At 44.5% G+C, this 16,733-nt stretch overlaps 1 protein-coding gene across 3 annotated transcripts in view; it reads right to left on the reverse strand.

Annotated features, from left to right (window-relative positions):
- The window catches only part of kdm6ba (lysine (K)-specific demethylase 6B, a), a 49,343-nt gene that overhangs the window by 19,665 nt on the left and 12,945 nt on the right, over nt 1-16,733 (reverse strand). For 2 of the 3 annotated variants that reach the window (XM_041030702.1, XM_041030700.1), the window contains exon 1: nt 4,858-5,500. The gene's annotated coding sequence lies outside the window, so the exon portion shown is untranslated. Of the gene's footprint in view, nt 1-4,857; nt 5,501-10,281; nt 10,345-16,733 lie in introns of those variants that run through there. The other variant, XM_041030701.1, reaches the window with a different exon arrangement.

A 16,733-nucleotide genomic window follows, 5' to 3' on the forward strand; every position in this document is an offset into this window, starting at 1 on the left:
TGTGTGAATGTGTGTGTGTGTGTGTGATGAATAACTCCTCTCCCCCAGTCACTAGTGCTCCCTGCTTCATTTCCACAGAAACTTTGTGTTACAGAGGAAACATCAGTCTGGATTTCTTGACAATACTTGCGGGCACCTGTGTGTGAGAGATCAAAAAATAGAATGACTCAACACCTGGCCTGTGACTGTAAAGAAAAGAAAACAGCAAATAAATCCCAACTAACCGGAAACCTAAGAGGATGCAGGCGTCTCACTGTGAACTGACAATAGCTTGATCATCGTCACTCTCGATTTCCACACTTGAGCAACCTCAAAAGCCCCAGAGCTGCTATTTCTGCTTCCACGGTTGATTGTTTTCAACAACATATTTAAGAAAAGCTCAAGACAAAAAAAGGAACATTACGCTGCCTCTTTTCCTGAGAAAAACTGCCTCAAAATCAGAAATGCAAAAATCCCCCTCCTGGTCTTTCTGTTCCACATCCAGGGCACACACACACACACATGCACACACACACACACAAACACACACACACGCACACACATGCACACACACAGACTGACTAGCTCAGAAATGCACGAAGCAAGACGAGAGACTGCTCCCTTGGTAACAGTTGCCAGGGGAACCAGCCGCGTCTTCACTAACAGTTATTAAACTAAGCTAGAGAGGCACAGATACAGAGAGAAATTCATGATAGGGTTTATGACAGGTCTTCACTGATCAACATGTTTACAGAGACACAGGGCAGGCTGACCTCACACACCAATCCTCTTCCTCTCATCAGCAGCCTGTGTCTGTATGAATAACAGAAAACAACATAGACGTATGCTTGTGTGTGTGTCCCCTATATGCCTAATGACAGCATGTGTGCAGATGGCTGGTCTAGTGTTGTTCTTACAGTGGGTGTAATTACGCACCAATCATTTTGACTTTATCAGAACAACCATGACGCAGACTGAGCGGCTTTGTTATGACGGCTCTATTTGTTCGTTTAGTCCAGAGAACATCCAAGGCCTGTTTACAGATTCCTTAAATACCACTGTTGTTGATCTTTTAGGCTCTTTTTTTCTTCTGTGAAAAAGTGAAATGATGCGTATGGGCCTGCTTTTGCTAGCTGAGTTAACATCTATTCTGCCAGTGTGGTCGGGGTGGGTGTAAGCAGTCACAGGAGGTGAGGGGAGGTAAGAGAGGAAGAAAGAAAATTTTTTCCAAGGTGTGAGAGAGTGTTTAATTTTGTGTATGAGTCACACACACACAGTGTAGGCTCATACACCTCCCTTCCACCGTGGCATCATCATCTGTGGCAAAGAGCCAGAGATAACAGAGAGGAACTGAACTCAGGGAAAACTTTCCCTTTACTCTCACTCAGTTCTCACAGACAAACAGAAAGTACACACCCCCCTACTCTACAACACAGCTCTACTCACTCAGGATGGACTAAACCTTCAAACAGTATTCGTCTTTCCTCTGATATCATTGTTGATTCTCTATTCAAAATGCTGCCATGTTTTACATTAGCTTATTTGCTCGGCTTGTGGCTGTATTTGAATCGCTGCCTGCTCCTGTAAAAGCTCTCAGTAGGTTCACTCCTCAGCTTCTGGACTAAATTACACCAATCTGTTTTTCCTTACTGTTCTCGGGTCCAAAACACAGCGTAACAAAACTTGGAGCGAGACCACAGCTTCGTGTAGGACCAAAATTTATCGTTATGGATGTCTGAGCCTTGTGGTTGGCTGGCAGTATGACAGAGCCCTGCTGGTCCATAGGACTAATGAGAATTAAATAATAAGGACCATGACTTCATCCATACATGTTAGTGATTAGAGTAATCTAAACTGCTTTTCCACATTTCAAACCTGAAAAGCCTATTAACTTGTAAAAAGTGACACTGCAGACCAGGCAGTCTCACACTGCACAGTGGAATTCCACACTTGGTTGACTGAGTTTTTGCTCCTCTTGGCCCTGACGAAACTCACCCTGTCTGGACAAGCTCGGTGTGCAGAAGTGTTTTCATGCACCATGGGAGACTAAATAAACTACCAGGTATTTTACTGCATTACTGAGTGCAGCCAGTCAGTGCTAAGCCCGGTGGTAATGCAATAAACTCAGTTACTACTCTCTCAAAAAATAAACACTAGTGTACTTAATGTCTATCAAACAAATGGAGGGGAATTGGAAGAGCTACGATGGTGCTGCTTTACATGTTCAGCATCTCTGCTGACATGATGTGATGGGAAATTCCTCAACCGGAGTCAAAGCTTCGTACCAGCTGACGCGAAACAGAACTTGTTTTAACGCCTGATGTGTCGGGGTGTGATGGGGAGTGTCAGCAGGGAGAAACTGTGAGCAAGGGAGTTGTTGTCGTGCACCTCCCTTGTTCCCTCTCTCTTTCTCTCTCGTTTTGTGTTGCTCTCTCGAGGAGAAACGACACCCTTTACTGGAAAGGCTGCAACTGTGTGGTGTCACAAACAAATGTTTCATCATGACATCCAATCGCTTCCCCCCACCCGCTTCCCTTTGAAAAACACACCCTTGATTGTATTTTTCTGTAACAGACAGCAAAAGTTGTCCAAGGCAAACGAATCCCCCCGCAAAAAAAATCAGATGGACCGTCACGTAACCAAGACACACACTCTCACACAAAGCTCTTGTGTCATCACCGTTAACTGTGAGGTGGTGTTAGATGAGTAAGCACTTTAAACCAGCCTACTGACCCATTTCTCATGCCAGCCAAACGCATAAAGGAAAAACCTTAATTAGATCAAAGTAATCCTTAATTTCCTTAAGACACCCTGTAACACCCCCACCAAAGCTGCATATGGTGAACGGGGGCTAGGATCGGGAAACTGTCCTGACACACACACTCCTCTTCTGCTTACTCAACTTGTGTGACTCACTATTGTTAAGCTTTATTTCCACCGTCATCTCCTTTTCTCCCTCCTGGCGTGTGTGTGTGTGTGTGTGTGTGTGTGTGTGTATCACTTTAATATTCCTCCATGTTCGTCATCACTCATAGTAAAATGGGCGGCGATTGTTCATTCACACACACACGCTCCTATTGAGATCACGGGACAAACGGGGGCGGGGGAGAGCTGAGGCAGCACAGGGCCGGCCAAGTGTGTGTGTGTGTGTGTGTGTGTGTGTAGCGATTTGAAGCTTTAACTATTTTACAGCCTCCGACTTCAAACGGGGAGACAAAACGCGTCGCTGGTTTCCATGCCAATCGATCTGATGGATCGGAAGTGAACCTTCAAAGGCTTTCTTTTTGTTTTCTTCGCGATCCCATGCCAGCACACTCTGCTCTTCCTGACCTGGGCTCGTTTATTGCGGGCAATAAAGTGACAACCCCCCCGCCACAAATTCTCATCAACTGCATGTCCAACGACCAGTGAAAGACAGGGGATAATGTTTAACATTTGAGGGCGGTGAGGCGATAATAACCACCAATATCAACAACTATGACAGCACCACAGCTCCAGACAACTCATCTTTGTCCTCGTTTAACCTCCAATGTTTTCTGTGCTTACATTGTCCAAAGCGCATGAAGACGCACGGACCAATAACAAAGGCACAGGCGTCAGCTGAGTGTGTGAAAGGTGTGAGGAACTGCCATAACCAAACCCAGCTGACTCCGATGGGATTTATTACTGTCACAGAGAGCAAGGATCAAGACAAAAGCGCCAGAGAGGTGTCTGAAAGTCAAAAGGCCACTTCAGTTGGCCACTCTGGACTACTGTTTCCTCTGAGGGTGATAACTGGGTAGCAGATCACGTTGACCAAACAATACAGAGTGGTCAGACTTTAGTGCACTGACTACCCCTGAAACCCGGACCTAAAGGACAGCCCCAAAACACCGCCCCTCCCCCCCACACAATAAAAAGAGAGGTGATGCAAATCACTTCCTTTCAATCAGGCTCTTTGTATGTGTAAGGATTGACTGGGGGTGATGGGGGTGGCAGCTATCCATTCACTTTACACGGCTGCCGACCTCAGTGATCCTGCCCACCCCCCACTCCTACTCCAGCAGAGCCACCCACTCCTAACAATGGCGTGAGATCTCCTTACACAGGCAATTTTCTCTCCCTGTCCTCTAGCTCTCCTTCCCTTTTCTAGCCATGGGATGATCATGAGTTGAGTTTTCAGGGAAACAATCTAGGACCCGGGGTGTCCCAAAGCAATATGAGGATTAGGTCATTTTCACTATTTCATGAATAGATGCATTAGGACGACTACTTTGTGCTTTAGCCAGTATCATTATCAGCCATTTATATGGGTTGAATACTACACTAAAACAGACACAGACACACACACACACAGCACTGGGCTCAGACAGTTTCCTCTGGGGCAAAACCGTAAAAGTTGGGGGATTATCTTTTATTGGGGCGTTTGTCATAAAAAAAAAAGTCCACGAACCCCAAAATCCCCATCACTGCCAATTTACAGAAAATACTCTGATCCACGTGCGCTGAATGATTACACATGCCCGGTAAAGATGATCAGTGGTGAATATGAGGAAAACAATTCGCCGAATTGAGATACACGCGCGCGTGGGATTAAAGAGTCACCTGTGGTTAACAAAAAAAAAAAAAAAATGCGAAAATCCCCCACCTCATCGATTACAGAAGTTTTAATCAATTACTATAATCCGCTCACTGATGTTCTGAAAGTTAACACTGCATCTTTTAGTAATCAATAATCAAACAGCTATAGCATTTATAACGGTGTAATAGCTCGGCGTATTAATGTCTATTACAACAAAACGTACTTTTTCGGTACCACAAACTTCCCTGATTACAACCAAAACAAAGTCGACTGGACTTTTAAATGCTCCCGGTTCACGCAGCAGCCCGAGCACTCACCTAATACTGAAGTTTTTCAAATGGACGCTCCAGAAATAAAACTACTTCCAAACTGAAGTGTGTATCCGTTTCCCTGAGCTCCACGGCAGTCTTTTATAGTCTCTGTATCCGCAAGTTCGGAGCGGCGAGGCTCCGGAGAAATTCCCGTCCAGCCGGCTGAGCGGAGCAGCTACAGCCTTATAATCCCTGTTAGTCTCTGTCGCTTCCTCTCGAAACAGCCGTGAAACTTGAGCCGGCTGACGGCTGCTGTACCCGCGACGGGCTCGTTCGTCTCTGATATTCTGGCGATTATTCCGTCTGACGGCCGCCCCGCTCGCTCGGGTCTCTGAGCGTCTCCGCGTCGAGCTCCTTATTATTTCTTTTTTTTTTTTTCCTCCCTCTGTCTTCACACACAGAAGCAGCCAGGCAGGGATCGTGTTGCGCTGAGCTCGGTTTTAAAGGGACAGAGCCACGCACACTCAAAACACACAAACGCGTACACGAAACGTGACGTCAGCGCACACAGCACCGGAATTCCCTGACAGCGCAAACTGGCACCGAGTCCAACTCCCGGTACTGGAGCGGCTCCTCCTGCCTCCCCCCCCCCCCCCCTCCCCGATAGGTTTATTCCTTCATCTTTTTTTTTTTTAAATTTCACTCCAGGCTTTTATTTTTTTTTAGGCAGACTCGTGACTGGCTGCTGGACTCGGTGAACAGCCAGGAGCGTATTTCCGTGTGTCCGTCTATTTTTGGTTGAGAACGAGTAGACTGCCCCCCCCCCCCCCCCCCCCCCCCCGACGCCGCATTACACCGTGATAGAGTTATTATAGTGTTATGATTAGATTTAGTGGAGGATAAATTAGTCCTTTAATTAGTCAATTAAATTAAGTATAGGCTTTACAGGCTAAATATTACAAATAAACTCATGTGTGTGTTATACATTTACAACCATCTACCTGTAACTGTAGACTGTCTCCGTGTGGGTTAATGAACCATACACACTGTATGCTGACTTCGATATATCTGATTTGAATAACACAATCGCCAACTGGATAGTTTACATGCGAGTTACAGATATATACAAACAGGTTTCTACTGCTGAAACTTACTGTGTTTTTTAAGGAAATCAAAAACAACAAACAACTTTAGACTTTTAATCAATTTGAAAAATTGTATGCAAGCAAATCCTAAGTCAATCTCTCTTTGAAATATTGTACTATATTTTCTCTGATTAATCTTATACCGGCTATGTCTTCAGTTAACACTGTACATCAGAACTTTTTAGAAAGGGTATATCAGCCGTAACTAATGGCTTTATTTAAAAAAAAAAAAAAAATTTACTAATGATTTACAGGTCAGTCATTAGACATTATAAGTACATATATACTTTATTAAAGAGAGGTACCTACATTTATTCTGTTTGGAGTCTTATACCTATGCTTAGATTTTACCCTGTTTTACATTGTTCGGTACAGTTGTTTAAATAAAGACTGACAATATATACGATTTTATATTGATATATATACTGTAGTATATGGCGTACTGTAGATAGATTAATAGAGGCTGTAGGGTCTCTTAAGGCAAAATAATATCTACTATTCTATTATTATTTATCACTGCAATACAGTCCACATTGCTTGGTCTATAAATAAAACCTAAGTTACAAGGCTTATAATAATAGCAGGTAACATTAACATGACTGTGAACACAGAAGTACAAGGATTACATGCTATGCAGCCAGCTAAGATCCTGTGTGAGGTAAACACGGCTTTGAAAAACACCAATGGGTCTGTCTAAGGCCGGAAACATTTGTTCCAGCTTTTCCTCGCCAAAGTAACCACCCTGTACTCTGCAATAACGCCAAAAGAGCCACACTGGTACAACCAACAGTATGTGTCTCTCTCTCTCTCTCTCACACACACACACACAGACACACAGACACACACACACTCGTGTAGAGGTTATATTTAGAAAGCACTGCCTCAGCAGGACAACGGGAGGCAAAATTAGCCGGCACAGGGAGGATGGGAATGTGTCATGGATGATGGTGAGACGATGACATAAGGATATACACACACGCGCGCGTATTTATTTATGGTCACAACGAGTCTAAATAAAAACCTGCAAAACAATAAAATCAGAACATTATGAAACCTCTCTGTCTCGGTACAAATCGGTGATGCTATCAGCCTCTCAATGTCTGTTCCCTCTCACATCACAACATGTTACTCAGATAATATTTTCAGATAACTGAAGACATTTCTACTTCTGTTTGCAGTGAAGAGAAACAAGAGGGATGTGTGTGTGTGTCTGTGTGTGTGTGCACTAGATTCAAACCCCTGATGAAGTAAGTGCATGGCATGTGTGGTATGTACCACCAGGGTGGATCTAGAGTCTATTGTGAAGTGACAATGAATGTTCAATAATGTGTTTTGTGTGGTGAGAAAGAGGAGGGATGCAGCACAGTGGGGGGCTTTGACACTGGGAGGTAGTGTGTTTGTATGTGGATGTTTTGTTTGTCGAAGGCTGCGTGGAGAAATCTGTTGCTTACTGCCACGGATACAGTACATACAGTCCTGTTGAGAGAGCTTAACTGTAACAGGTGAAAACAATGCAAGCAACACTCAACAGGCTGCTTGCATTCCTAGCTAAGAGTAACGCTGGACCAAAAGCCTACAGCGGCTAATGATGCCACAGCAAGTCAGCACCTAGTACATTTCTCTCGAAACAGATGGACACTGAAAAAACTACTTAGGTAATTAAAATCCAGATGATGTAATTACATACTCAGAAAACCTGCAGTCTTAATATTATAATAATCTGAATGTACAGTATATTATTATAATACATCAAATCAGCTGGAAAGGTTTTTTATAGCATCATCTGGAAGCCATTACTTCCTGAATTGCTACGGTCCTTAATTATGCACCATAGAGTTGTAAACTAGAGCATTCTGTATGCCGGCTATATATTGTCTGCTTCTCACTGTTGTTGTCTATTCTATTTCTACACGCTCCTGCACTAAGGCAAACTGACAGCAGTGCTTATGCAAATGTTACATTGTTTTTGCTGCTGTGTCTGAAGCTATTTCACTTTGCCGCATCATCTGAAGTCATGTTGTGTATCCTCATTTTGCTCCTGGTGTGTGAGATTATTACACCATAAGCCTCCACTAGGTGTGTTGAGAGTGTTGCCTGTTGTCTCAAGTGTGCGACTTTGATCAGCTTTGTGTGTGTGACGGCACTGTAAAGAGTGTGGTGGGAGACCATTAGCCCTGCAAAGTGAACAGGAAGAGGATTGCTGACTGATGTGGGTATGGGTGGGACTCTACTGCACCGCACACTCTGCCCCACACAGACACTGCTCGCCCCAGCTGTTTCTCTCATAGATGTGCTGTACTGTATATAATAAAAGTCTGAGAATATTAAATGTACGTCTGAGCACAATTGCCCGCCTTCCTCTCCCACAAAAAGGGAAGCTAAGGCATTATAGTCTCTCCCGGGGGTCCCACATGTGTGTGTGTGTGTGGCAGGAGGGGAGAAAGATTTGTGAGGCACTGTGTGTTTAAGTTCTTACAGCTCTTATGCAAGGCTTGCAATCCTGTATTCATGTGTGTGGAAGGGAGGCAGGCGTGTGTGTGTGGTGGGGACTTTGTGTGTGTAATTAAAGAGATTGGGGACAAGGATGGCTCAGTTCTCACACTCCAAATATATATATATAGAAAGCCCCAAAAATTCCTGTCATACCAGCCAAACACAGACACACACACACACACACACACACACACACACACACACACACACACACACACACACACACACACACACACACACACACACACACACACACACACACTTAACAAATAAACAGTATGTAATACTGATGAGGTCCAGACAGAGCTACAGTAGAGGAAAGAAGGTATGTATGTGTGTGTGTGCTCTGCAGTTGTAGGAGACTATGTTCCTGGTACAGATGGTACTTCTCAGCCTCTAATATGTAGGATTGTGTGTGGGACTGTGAGTGTGTGTGTGTACATGTGGCATACCGTGAGTCAGCCTTTTGGGTACACTGAGAGACCGACAGACATGATAATAGTTCCCTCCACGCACGTACTCACACACACAGTCACACCACCGAGGAGACAGAGCCACACAGGCAGTCAGTCAGACAGACTGGCTTAGCACACCCACATATAGCAGCCATGTAGCCGGCTGCTACAGCCATGATAATTAGGGCCCTTATTCAAGGAGAAGAGGGCCGATAGGGAACCTGGCTTTCCCTCTAGTTCCTCAAACAACCAGCTAATCCTGACTGTAGCTCTATGATAAGCTAAGCACTCCAGTCCTGCTTAATATCCTCACTATCCCAAAGTTATACATAGTGAAAAGTAAACCCCGCTTAGAGGAGCTTAAAAAGCTTGGATGGCTCTTAGAGAAGTCCATCATATTTTCAGGAGACTGTCTAATTGGTCAGTTTTCCTCTTTAGAGGTGAAAGGATGGCCACTAAAATTATCCCTGTGTTCCCCAGTTGATAAAATATTGGCTTTGGTGCAACATGATAACATTTTAGCATAGACTAGGACAGCAAACATTCAGAAAGTGTGAAAATGAGCTTATACCAGCGCTAACACTAAATGATGGCTCATACAGAATTGCTAGGTCTGGCAATCACAATTTCACCATGCTGACATGCTTTGTAGTTATAAGGGGAAAATAGTCAACTATCAAAAAGGACTAAGAACCACATTCATATATGAGAAGCAAGCAGAAACAATTATCAGATAATCAAATTGCTGCTGATTAACTTTCTGCCCATTGAGGATAAATTAACTGTCCAACTGTTTCAGCTTTAATTTTAATAAAACAGTAACAGCTATTTATTCCTGACATGCTGAAGTTAGTGGGAAAATCGGCTACACAGTGTTTTTCACGGTTGCTAAGAGAAAGTGCAATCAAATCTTTGACCTTTTGTTAACTCTAACGTGGCTTTGAAGGGCAAGTATCTCAAAGTTTGATTTCTGACTCAGAGGCCTTTGAAGCACACAACTCTTCAAGGACTTACGCAACACACACACACATGCACACACACATGTACACACACACACACACACACACACACACACACACACACACACACACACACACACACTAATCAAAGGAACAGTTGATTTTGTGTGTGAGGTATTGCAAAAAGGAGCAGCGCTATACTCACACCTATAATTTCACAACCCACTACCTCACTACTCCTGTCTTACTCACGCTCTCGGCCTGTTCCTCTACCTGCCTAACCTACATACTATACAACAGTGCTTATCTGTCAGTGTGTACGCGTTGTACAACATTAATCAGTCTGTAATTAGGTGTTATCGGTTGTTGAATAATAACAACAGAGTAGAATGAAATCAGAGAACAAACTATTCAAACTGTAAGCCAAGAGACCCTTACCTGGTTGGTCATGGGTGATGTAGTCCACCTCTTTCAACAGGCCACCATGACACCTTCCACCTCCTGAAACCACAATGTAGAGAAACACAGGTCAGTCTAGAGCTTGAACAGCAGCAGTGAAGAGCTTGACACAACTTTAAAAGAAATCTGTCACACTACTTGATCAACATTCACACAAAAATCAGCCACTATGGGCTGAAGTCAACATTAAGTCAAGTGCACCCCTTTTTCTATCCATCAAAATTCAGTCTGGTAACAATAATCACGCATTTTTATTCATCTCTATGCATAAATCTGCAGCCTGAAATTGGACTGCAGTGATGTGTGTTGGGAGGATGTTAAAGAAGTGTTTAAGGAAACTTGCATAATCCTAGGTGTGTTTTCACCTTTTGCCAAAACCAGGTCAACCACATCTGTGACATTCCGGTACGAGTTGAAGCAGCGGTCAGCAGTTCATTAGCACTTTAGTCAAGAGTTAAAAGAAGACGAGATACAAGAAAACCGGGGCTCTTTTTTTAAAAAAATTCGCCGTGCTTGTTTCATCATGAATGCGTGACGTGTGCTGACTGTCCTGCGGTCATGCTGTTGTCGATATGCCACTCGGCGTGGCTTATGAAACCGCAGTGTGTGTCAGCCAAAATGCGCAGCAGGGCCTGGACTAGCGCTGTGGCCATCTGTGTGTGTGTGTGTGTGTGTTCTTCATGTGCTGCCTGTTCAGTGATTCACAGTGTCAGTGCTGGGCCACATGACCGAGAACAGGTGGCACTCTGGCGCACCTCCCCACCCCCAAGACACACACACACACAAACCTCCATGAACACCCTGAGAACATATAGCACCTGTGATGTGCTAAAACACTAAAGCAGACACGATTACACACAAATGCACTACACACACCAACACACTGCAAAAATAGCTAATGAGACAAAAAAATTGAACGCGCATGCACTTTCATTCTCTCATATTCACTCACACATTCACAGAATCTGCCCTTTTAACAAATGCTTGTGGTTGACACCAGTCACAACCTAAGTGTCACCACATCTCCTGTCCTCCTCCTCATATTTCACATATAACCCCCTCACCCTGTCTTCTCTTCCCTCCTCTGTCACTCAGTAACATCTATGCAACCCCTGACTAACACACACAAAGACACTGTGTCCACTTTGCTTTTTTTGAGACTGCACAAGCCGATTGTTGGTCAATGTCTGTCCTAGTACATGTGTGTAAGAGGAGGGTGAAACCACACCTCTTGCTCTTTCATTCCTCTCATCTTTCCTTCATCCATTCTTCTGTTCTCTACCTCTGTCTTTCTTTGTCTTGCTCTGATATTCTACCTAAAGGGCTGCAGCACAGAGGACACCTACACATGGTGGCATGTACACACACACAACCAATGCAGTATACACAGCCTGAGGCAGGTTGTGTGTACGTGTGTGTGACAGTTGCATCAATAAGAGGCAGATATAGCTGGCTCAGCCTTCACTGATCCTGCAGCCTGGTGGTTAAGGCCTCCAACCTTTGAACTCAAGGTCAAAGGCCACACCCCTTAAAGGGACACAGCTGGCCACACTGTAAAGGTGCAAACCTGCTGTGTGTGTCTAGAGTGTGTATGGAAGAAAGATTCTGAGTGCATTTTGAGTAGGTCCACCTTAAAAGACAGCGTTTCAAAGGCAGAATATATTCTTTCATGACACATCGAATAAATGTCACAAGCTTTGACATAATCATTTGACCTTGATCAATATCAGGACTGCGGTGGGCAAAGGAGGAAAGGGGGAAGGGTTGTGAAGAAGATAGAGAGAAAGGGGGGAGGAAAGGAGGGGGCATGACAAGGCATAAGAGAAAGACAAGATGAGAGGAAACGTAATGACACACACATTTCAGTTATATCTGTACTGAAATAAGAAGCAAGAGATGAAGGCAGAGACCGTGTGAGAGAAATAATGACAGGCAGAGGGAGAGATAGAAAGATACAGAAAGTGTTTATCTTTTGTCTGTAAAGGTTAACCAGTGGGAGCATCTCCCTTTGACATTAACTAGCACACAGAGAGAGGGGCAGAGGGGTGGAGCAACAGAGACACTGCTCAGAAGTAAAGAGCAGAGGAGATGAAGAGGGGGGATGAGAGGAGGAAGATGGAGAGAAGGCCTTGGGCCAGACAAAAGAAGAAAAAAAAGAGAGGAAAATCCAAGATAAGGCAAGAGACATGAGAGTGAAAACAGAGCAGGGCTGGTTTGACAAAGAAGGGGGAAAGGAAAAAGAGAGAGTTCAGTATCTACAGAGTCGTCTAACCTGGCACTCAGACCAAAAACAACACTGTGCCCTGTAGGGAAATCCAACAATACACTGAGATGATGAAATACAATCCAGGGAAGTCCAATTAGAGTAGACACAGCCTTACTGTTATGTAATTCACTGCTGTTGTCTTAATAACTGAACAAATATCTCTGAAAATCTGAATGTGCACAGGTATGTCAGAGGGCAGCAGAGAGCATGCACCACAGGTTCCCAGGCTGGAATTTAACCAGGTATGTGGCGTTTATGTGGTATGTGATGTAACTATTCAGGTACCAGGGCTCTCCAAAACATCCTATACAAGATAAATGAACCTTGTATAGATGTGTATATAGATGCTAGATAAACTACCCAACCTGAGGACCACAAAAATCAGGCCAACTAGCAAAAAAAAAAAAAAAAACACCTTGAGAAAACTCACAGTCGTCTAGATCACTGTGTAAACACACCATCATTTCTAAGAAAATCTAGAACATGTCAGACTGTCAAAAGTGCTATTGTCTAAGGAACAACAGGCCTAAAGGCTACACATCAAGGTGTCCAACCCCAAAAACATACACATACTGTACATACTGTACAAACACACACAAATGTATGGACATATTCAAACAGAAACGCAGGCGTCGGATTGTGCACTGTTCCTAACTGCATTTGTACAGCATGTGAATGTGTGGTTAGCATGACTTGCTGCTTTGCTGTACATATGTACTTAATGCACAGTAAAAAAATCAGCTTAACACATTCACCCTGTGGCAAACAGACACACACTTCCTCAGCGTGTGTGAGCCTGCATGGCGTGAGTGAAATAGCCATGCTTGGGCTGCTCCAGCCCTTAGTCACTGGTGATTCAGTGGGTCTCTTCATGTTAGGGCAGCAGGCTTCATACCTGCACACACACATGCACATAAACTAGCGGGCTGCTGCAGGAGTGGTGGTAAATGACAGTCTTTTCCTTCCTCTGTGTCTGTCAGTCTAGATTCACTGTCTGCCTGTGTGTCTCTTTGTGCCATAGCCCCTTGTCTGCTGTGCTCGCTGATGTGTGTTTAAAGGCAGTCACTCGGCACAGGTTAAATCCCTAAATGAACCTTTAACAAAAATCACATGCCTGGGGGCGGTGGCTATAATAAGAGCGCTGATCAGCGTGCACACATCAAGGAGCCAGTCATGAGAGAGGACACTTTGTTTAGGGAACAACTTTAGATCTCCTTGGAATGCTGTCACACCCCATCCTGAACTTGAGTGTGAAATCAGAATGCGGGTAGATAAGGACATTTGTAAGAGGGCACTGCATGAATGACAGAGTGGGGTGGGTACATGTCTTATTGGCTCACTGCAGCCCAGATTACTTTTTCCATTAACTGCATTTTGGCACATTCAGTAGGCTGGTTAAAAATTTCCAGACTCATATTTTTATCCAGTCTACGCGCCTCACTGTCCTCCAAACCGAGACTTGAGTTCTTAAGACTCATCTGTTTTTGCATGTTCTATCAGATGTGTCGGTATTTGGAAAGCTATGTGCTAATACATCAAATGTCACACCACTCACGTCCAACATACTGGATTTAAACTGGGTGGAGGAGGCATTATTTTTGTCTGCATGCATGAGAGAGGCTGTGCTTTCTGTCTCATCTGCCTGTAAACATGCATGTGTTTGTGAGGCCGGAGCTGGCAGAGCTACAGACAGTGAGGAGGAGTGTCAGGTTAACTGTGGTCGGGGCTGTTTGGCTTGGTGAACTTCTGCCACATGGCTTCAGCAAAAGGTCACGGTCAAAACCAAGCCTGGCTCGAAAAACCATCACACCCACTCCAACTCCCACACACGCACGCACACACACACGCGAGAAACGGATGGATAGACGAAGTGGCAGACTAGACAAGACAGACTTCCTCCCTCTTTGGGGACAAGCAGGAAAACGACACCCACATAAAGAGGAGGAGGGTGACAGACAGACTAACCAACTAGAGCCGCACCACACACCAATCCAGCAGCAGTGAGCACACAACCAGACAAATAGGAAGACAGAGAGACAGACAGAGAAGGAGAGAAGACAAGAATGAACAGTTGGTAATAAATCGTGTCTAGACAGACGCTAATGAAAGCAGCCCGGCTGTGGCTGCTTCCAAATTCAAGACCTGCGAACAGAATGATGATGTGTGTGTGTTTGTGTGTGTGTTTGTGAGATGTGTGAGCAGGCACGTGTAAATGGGTGTTTGATGAATACAACCCTTTTAACACTTGCCATGTGCTGTTTTTACCCTCACTGTCCTTTCTCTTTTTCTCACACACACACACAGACGCACGCACCCACTCACACACAAACCGCACCACTGCAACCGAGCAGAGCGCGTCCCTCACAGCTGTAGCCAGCATTCAGAGCCACGGCAGCGAATGCCAGCACAGTCTTGTGACGTCAATCCTCCAAAATAACACATGGCTTTGTCGTCAAACTCTGAATCCCCGACTAGTCAACTCCATCCTTAAAATGAACATCTAACGCACACAGACACTTGTGCTTTGTTACAGAAGACTCAACATGTTCATGTTCCAAAGGGGCTGAAAGCCTCAGGGAAACTTCACTTACAGATGCTACTGTTTCTTTTAAAACTGTAGTTTGACTGCCAACAAAGGAAATACAGATTATAAAATGTCATCGATAACAGACTGCAAAACGCTGGGATCACGACTCTGAAGTGGGAAAATAGTCAGCTGGTCACATTCAAATGGCAAGCAGACCTGAGGAGACGCCGGTGTCGCTGATCACTCAAGCTGATAACGTGCAACTTATACTGCTGTCAGCAAAACAACTCCAGTGTATGAGTACTTAAGACTGTGTATGCTGACACACTCCTGCTAGCTCAAAAACAACAACATTAGAAAGAGGAGGAGCACGCTGCTGGCATGCCTAAACTCGCTTCACACACCCAAACACACACACACACACACACACACACACACACACACACACACACACACACACACACACACACACACACACACACACACACACACACACACACACACACAGTCTGAGAAATGTGGCCTGAGGCATCCCAACAAAACACTTTGGGAAAGGAAGAAAAAGAAAGTGATCTTTTTGTTGAAGGTGACAGAGTGGTGGGACTCTGATAATGAGTCTAACACCAGCATTTTTCTCACCTCTAAAAGAACTCTCTCTGTGTGTATCTTCTTTTTTTTTTTGTGAGTATGTGTTTAACGCTGTAGGCATTAGCCCAGGATGCACTCTTCCTGTCTCTGGGGCCAAATGCGTGTGTGACTGTGTTTGAGAGACCGAGCTGGAGAGTGGTCAGGCAAGCCCTGCCAAGCCCACATACCTGTGCAGAGGTGCTAAACTGTACTATCCAGTTGCACAATACCATTTAAGTTAACCGTCACATACCAAAAAGGCCGACTCAGGCCTTTGTAACTGCTCTGCTGTGTGTGTGTGCTGGCTCCAAACCACAATGATTTAATACCTATTAAAACATAAAAGGCTGAAAATGGAAATTTCTAATTTGCAACACAGCCACACTGGGCGAGTTTAACAGTGAGGGTGTGTTTAAAAATGAAAGTGAGTGGAGGTACAGCCTGTGAAAGAACAGTAGAGTGTGTTCATATAGGTCACAGTGTGTGTATGTATGTATATAGTGAGTGTGTGTGTGTGTTAATGGATGTGTGTGACTTGAGCTGCATCTTCTGCATCTGCTCACAAAGACTTCTTTATCCTACTGTGGCACACGTGATTCCCACATGGAGGCTCATACCATCTTCACAGGACCACACACACACATACACACACACGCACGTATGTCGCACAATATGACAAGCACTCAATCACTTTCACCGGCAAGTAAGCATTCAACCCCATAATATATACATACCAGCCCCCCAACCCCTCTCCTCCTATGGTGTGTCTCTTCCTATAGGCTGTGATCTTAAAGGCAAAGTATCAGTGTCGGGGTATTTAAAGGGGAGGGAGGCCGCCTGGCTCCTCTCCAGACATTGCGACCCCACACTTCCTGAACTGGGTGGGCGCAGCAGATGGGCACACACATGCACGGAAAAAAACACATTCACCGTCTACAATCACACATCAGACCTCAATACATGCATAGACTGCAAAGATACTACAGACAAAAGGTTGTGTGTGTATATGTA

Source organism: Toxotes jaculatrix, chromosome 23, assembly GCF_017976425.1.
Source record: "Toxotes jaculatrix isolate fToxJac2 chromosome 23, fToxJac2.pri, whole genome shotgun sequence".
NCBI classification, from domain to species: Eukaryota; Metazoa; Chordata; class Actinopteri; family Toxotidae; genus Toxotes; species Toxotes jaculatrix.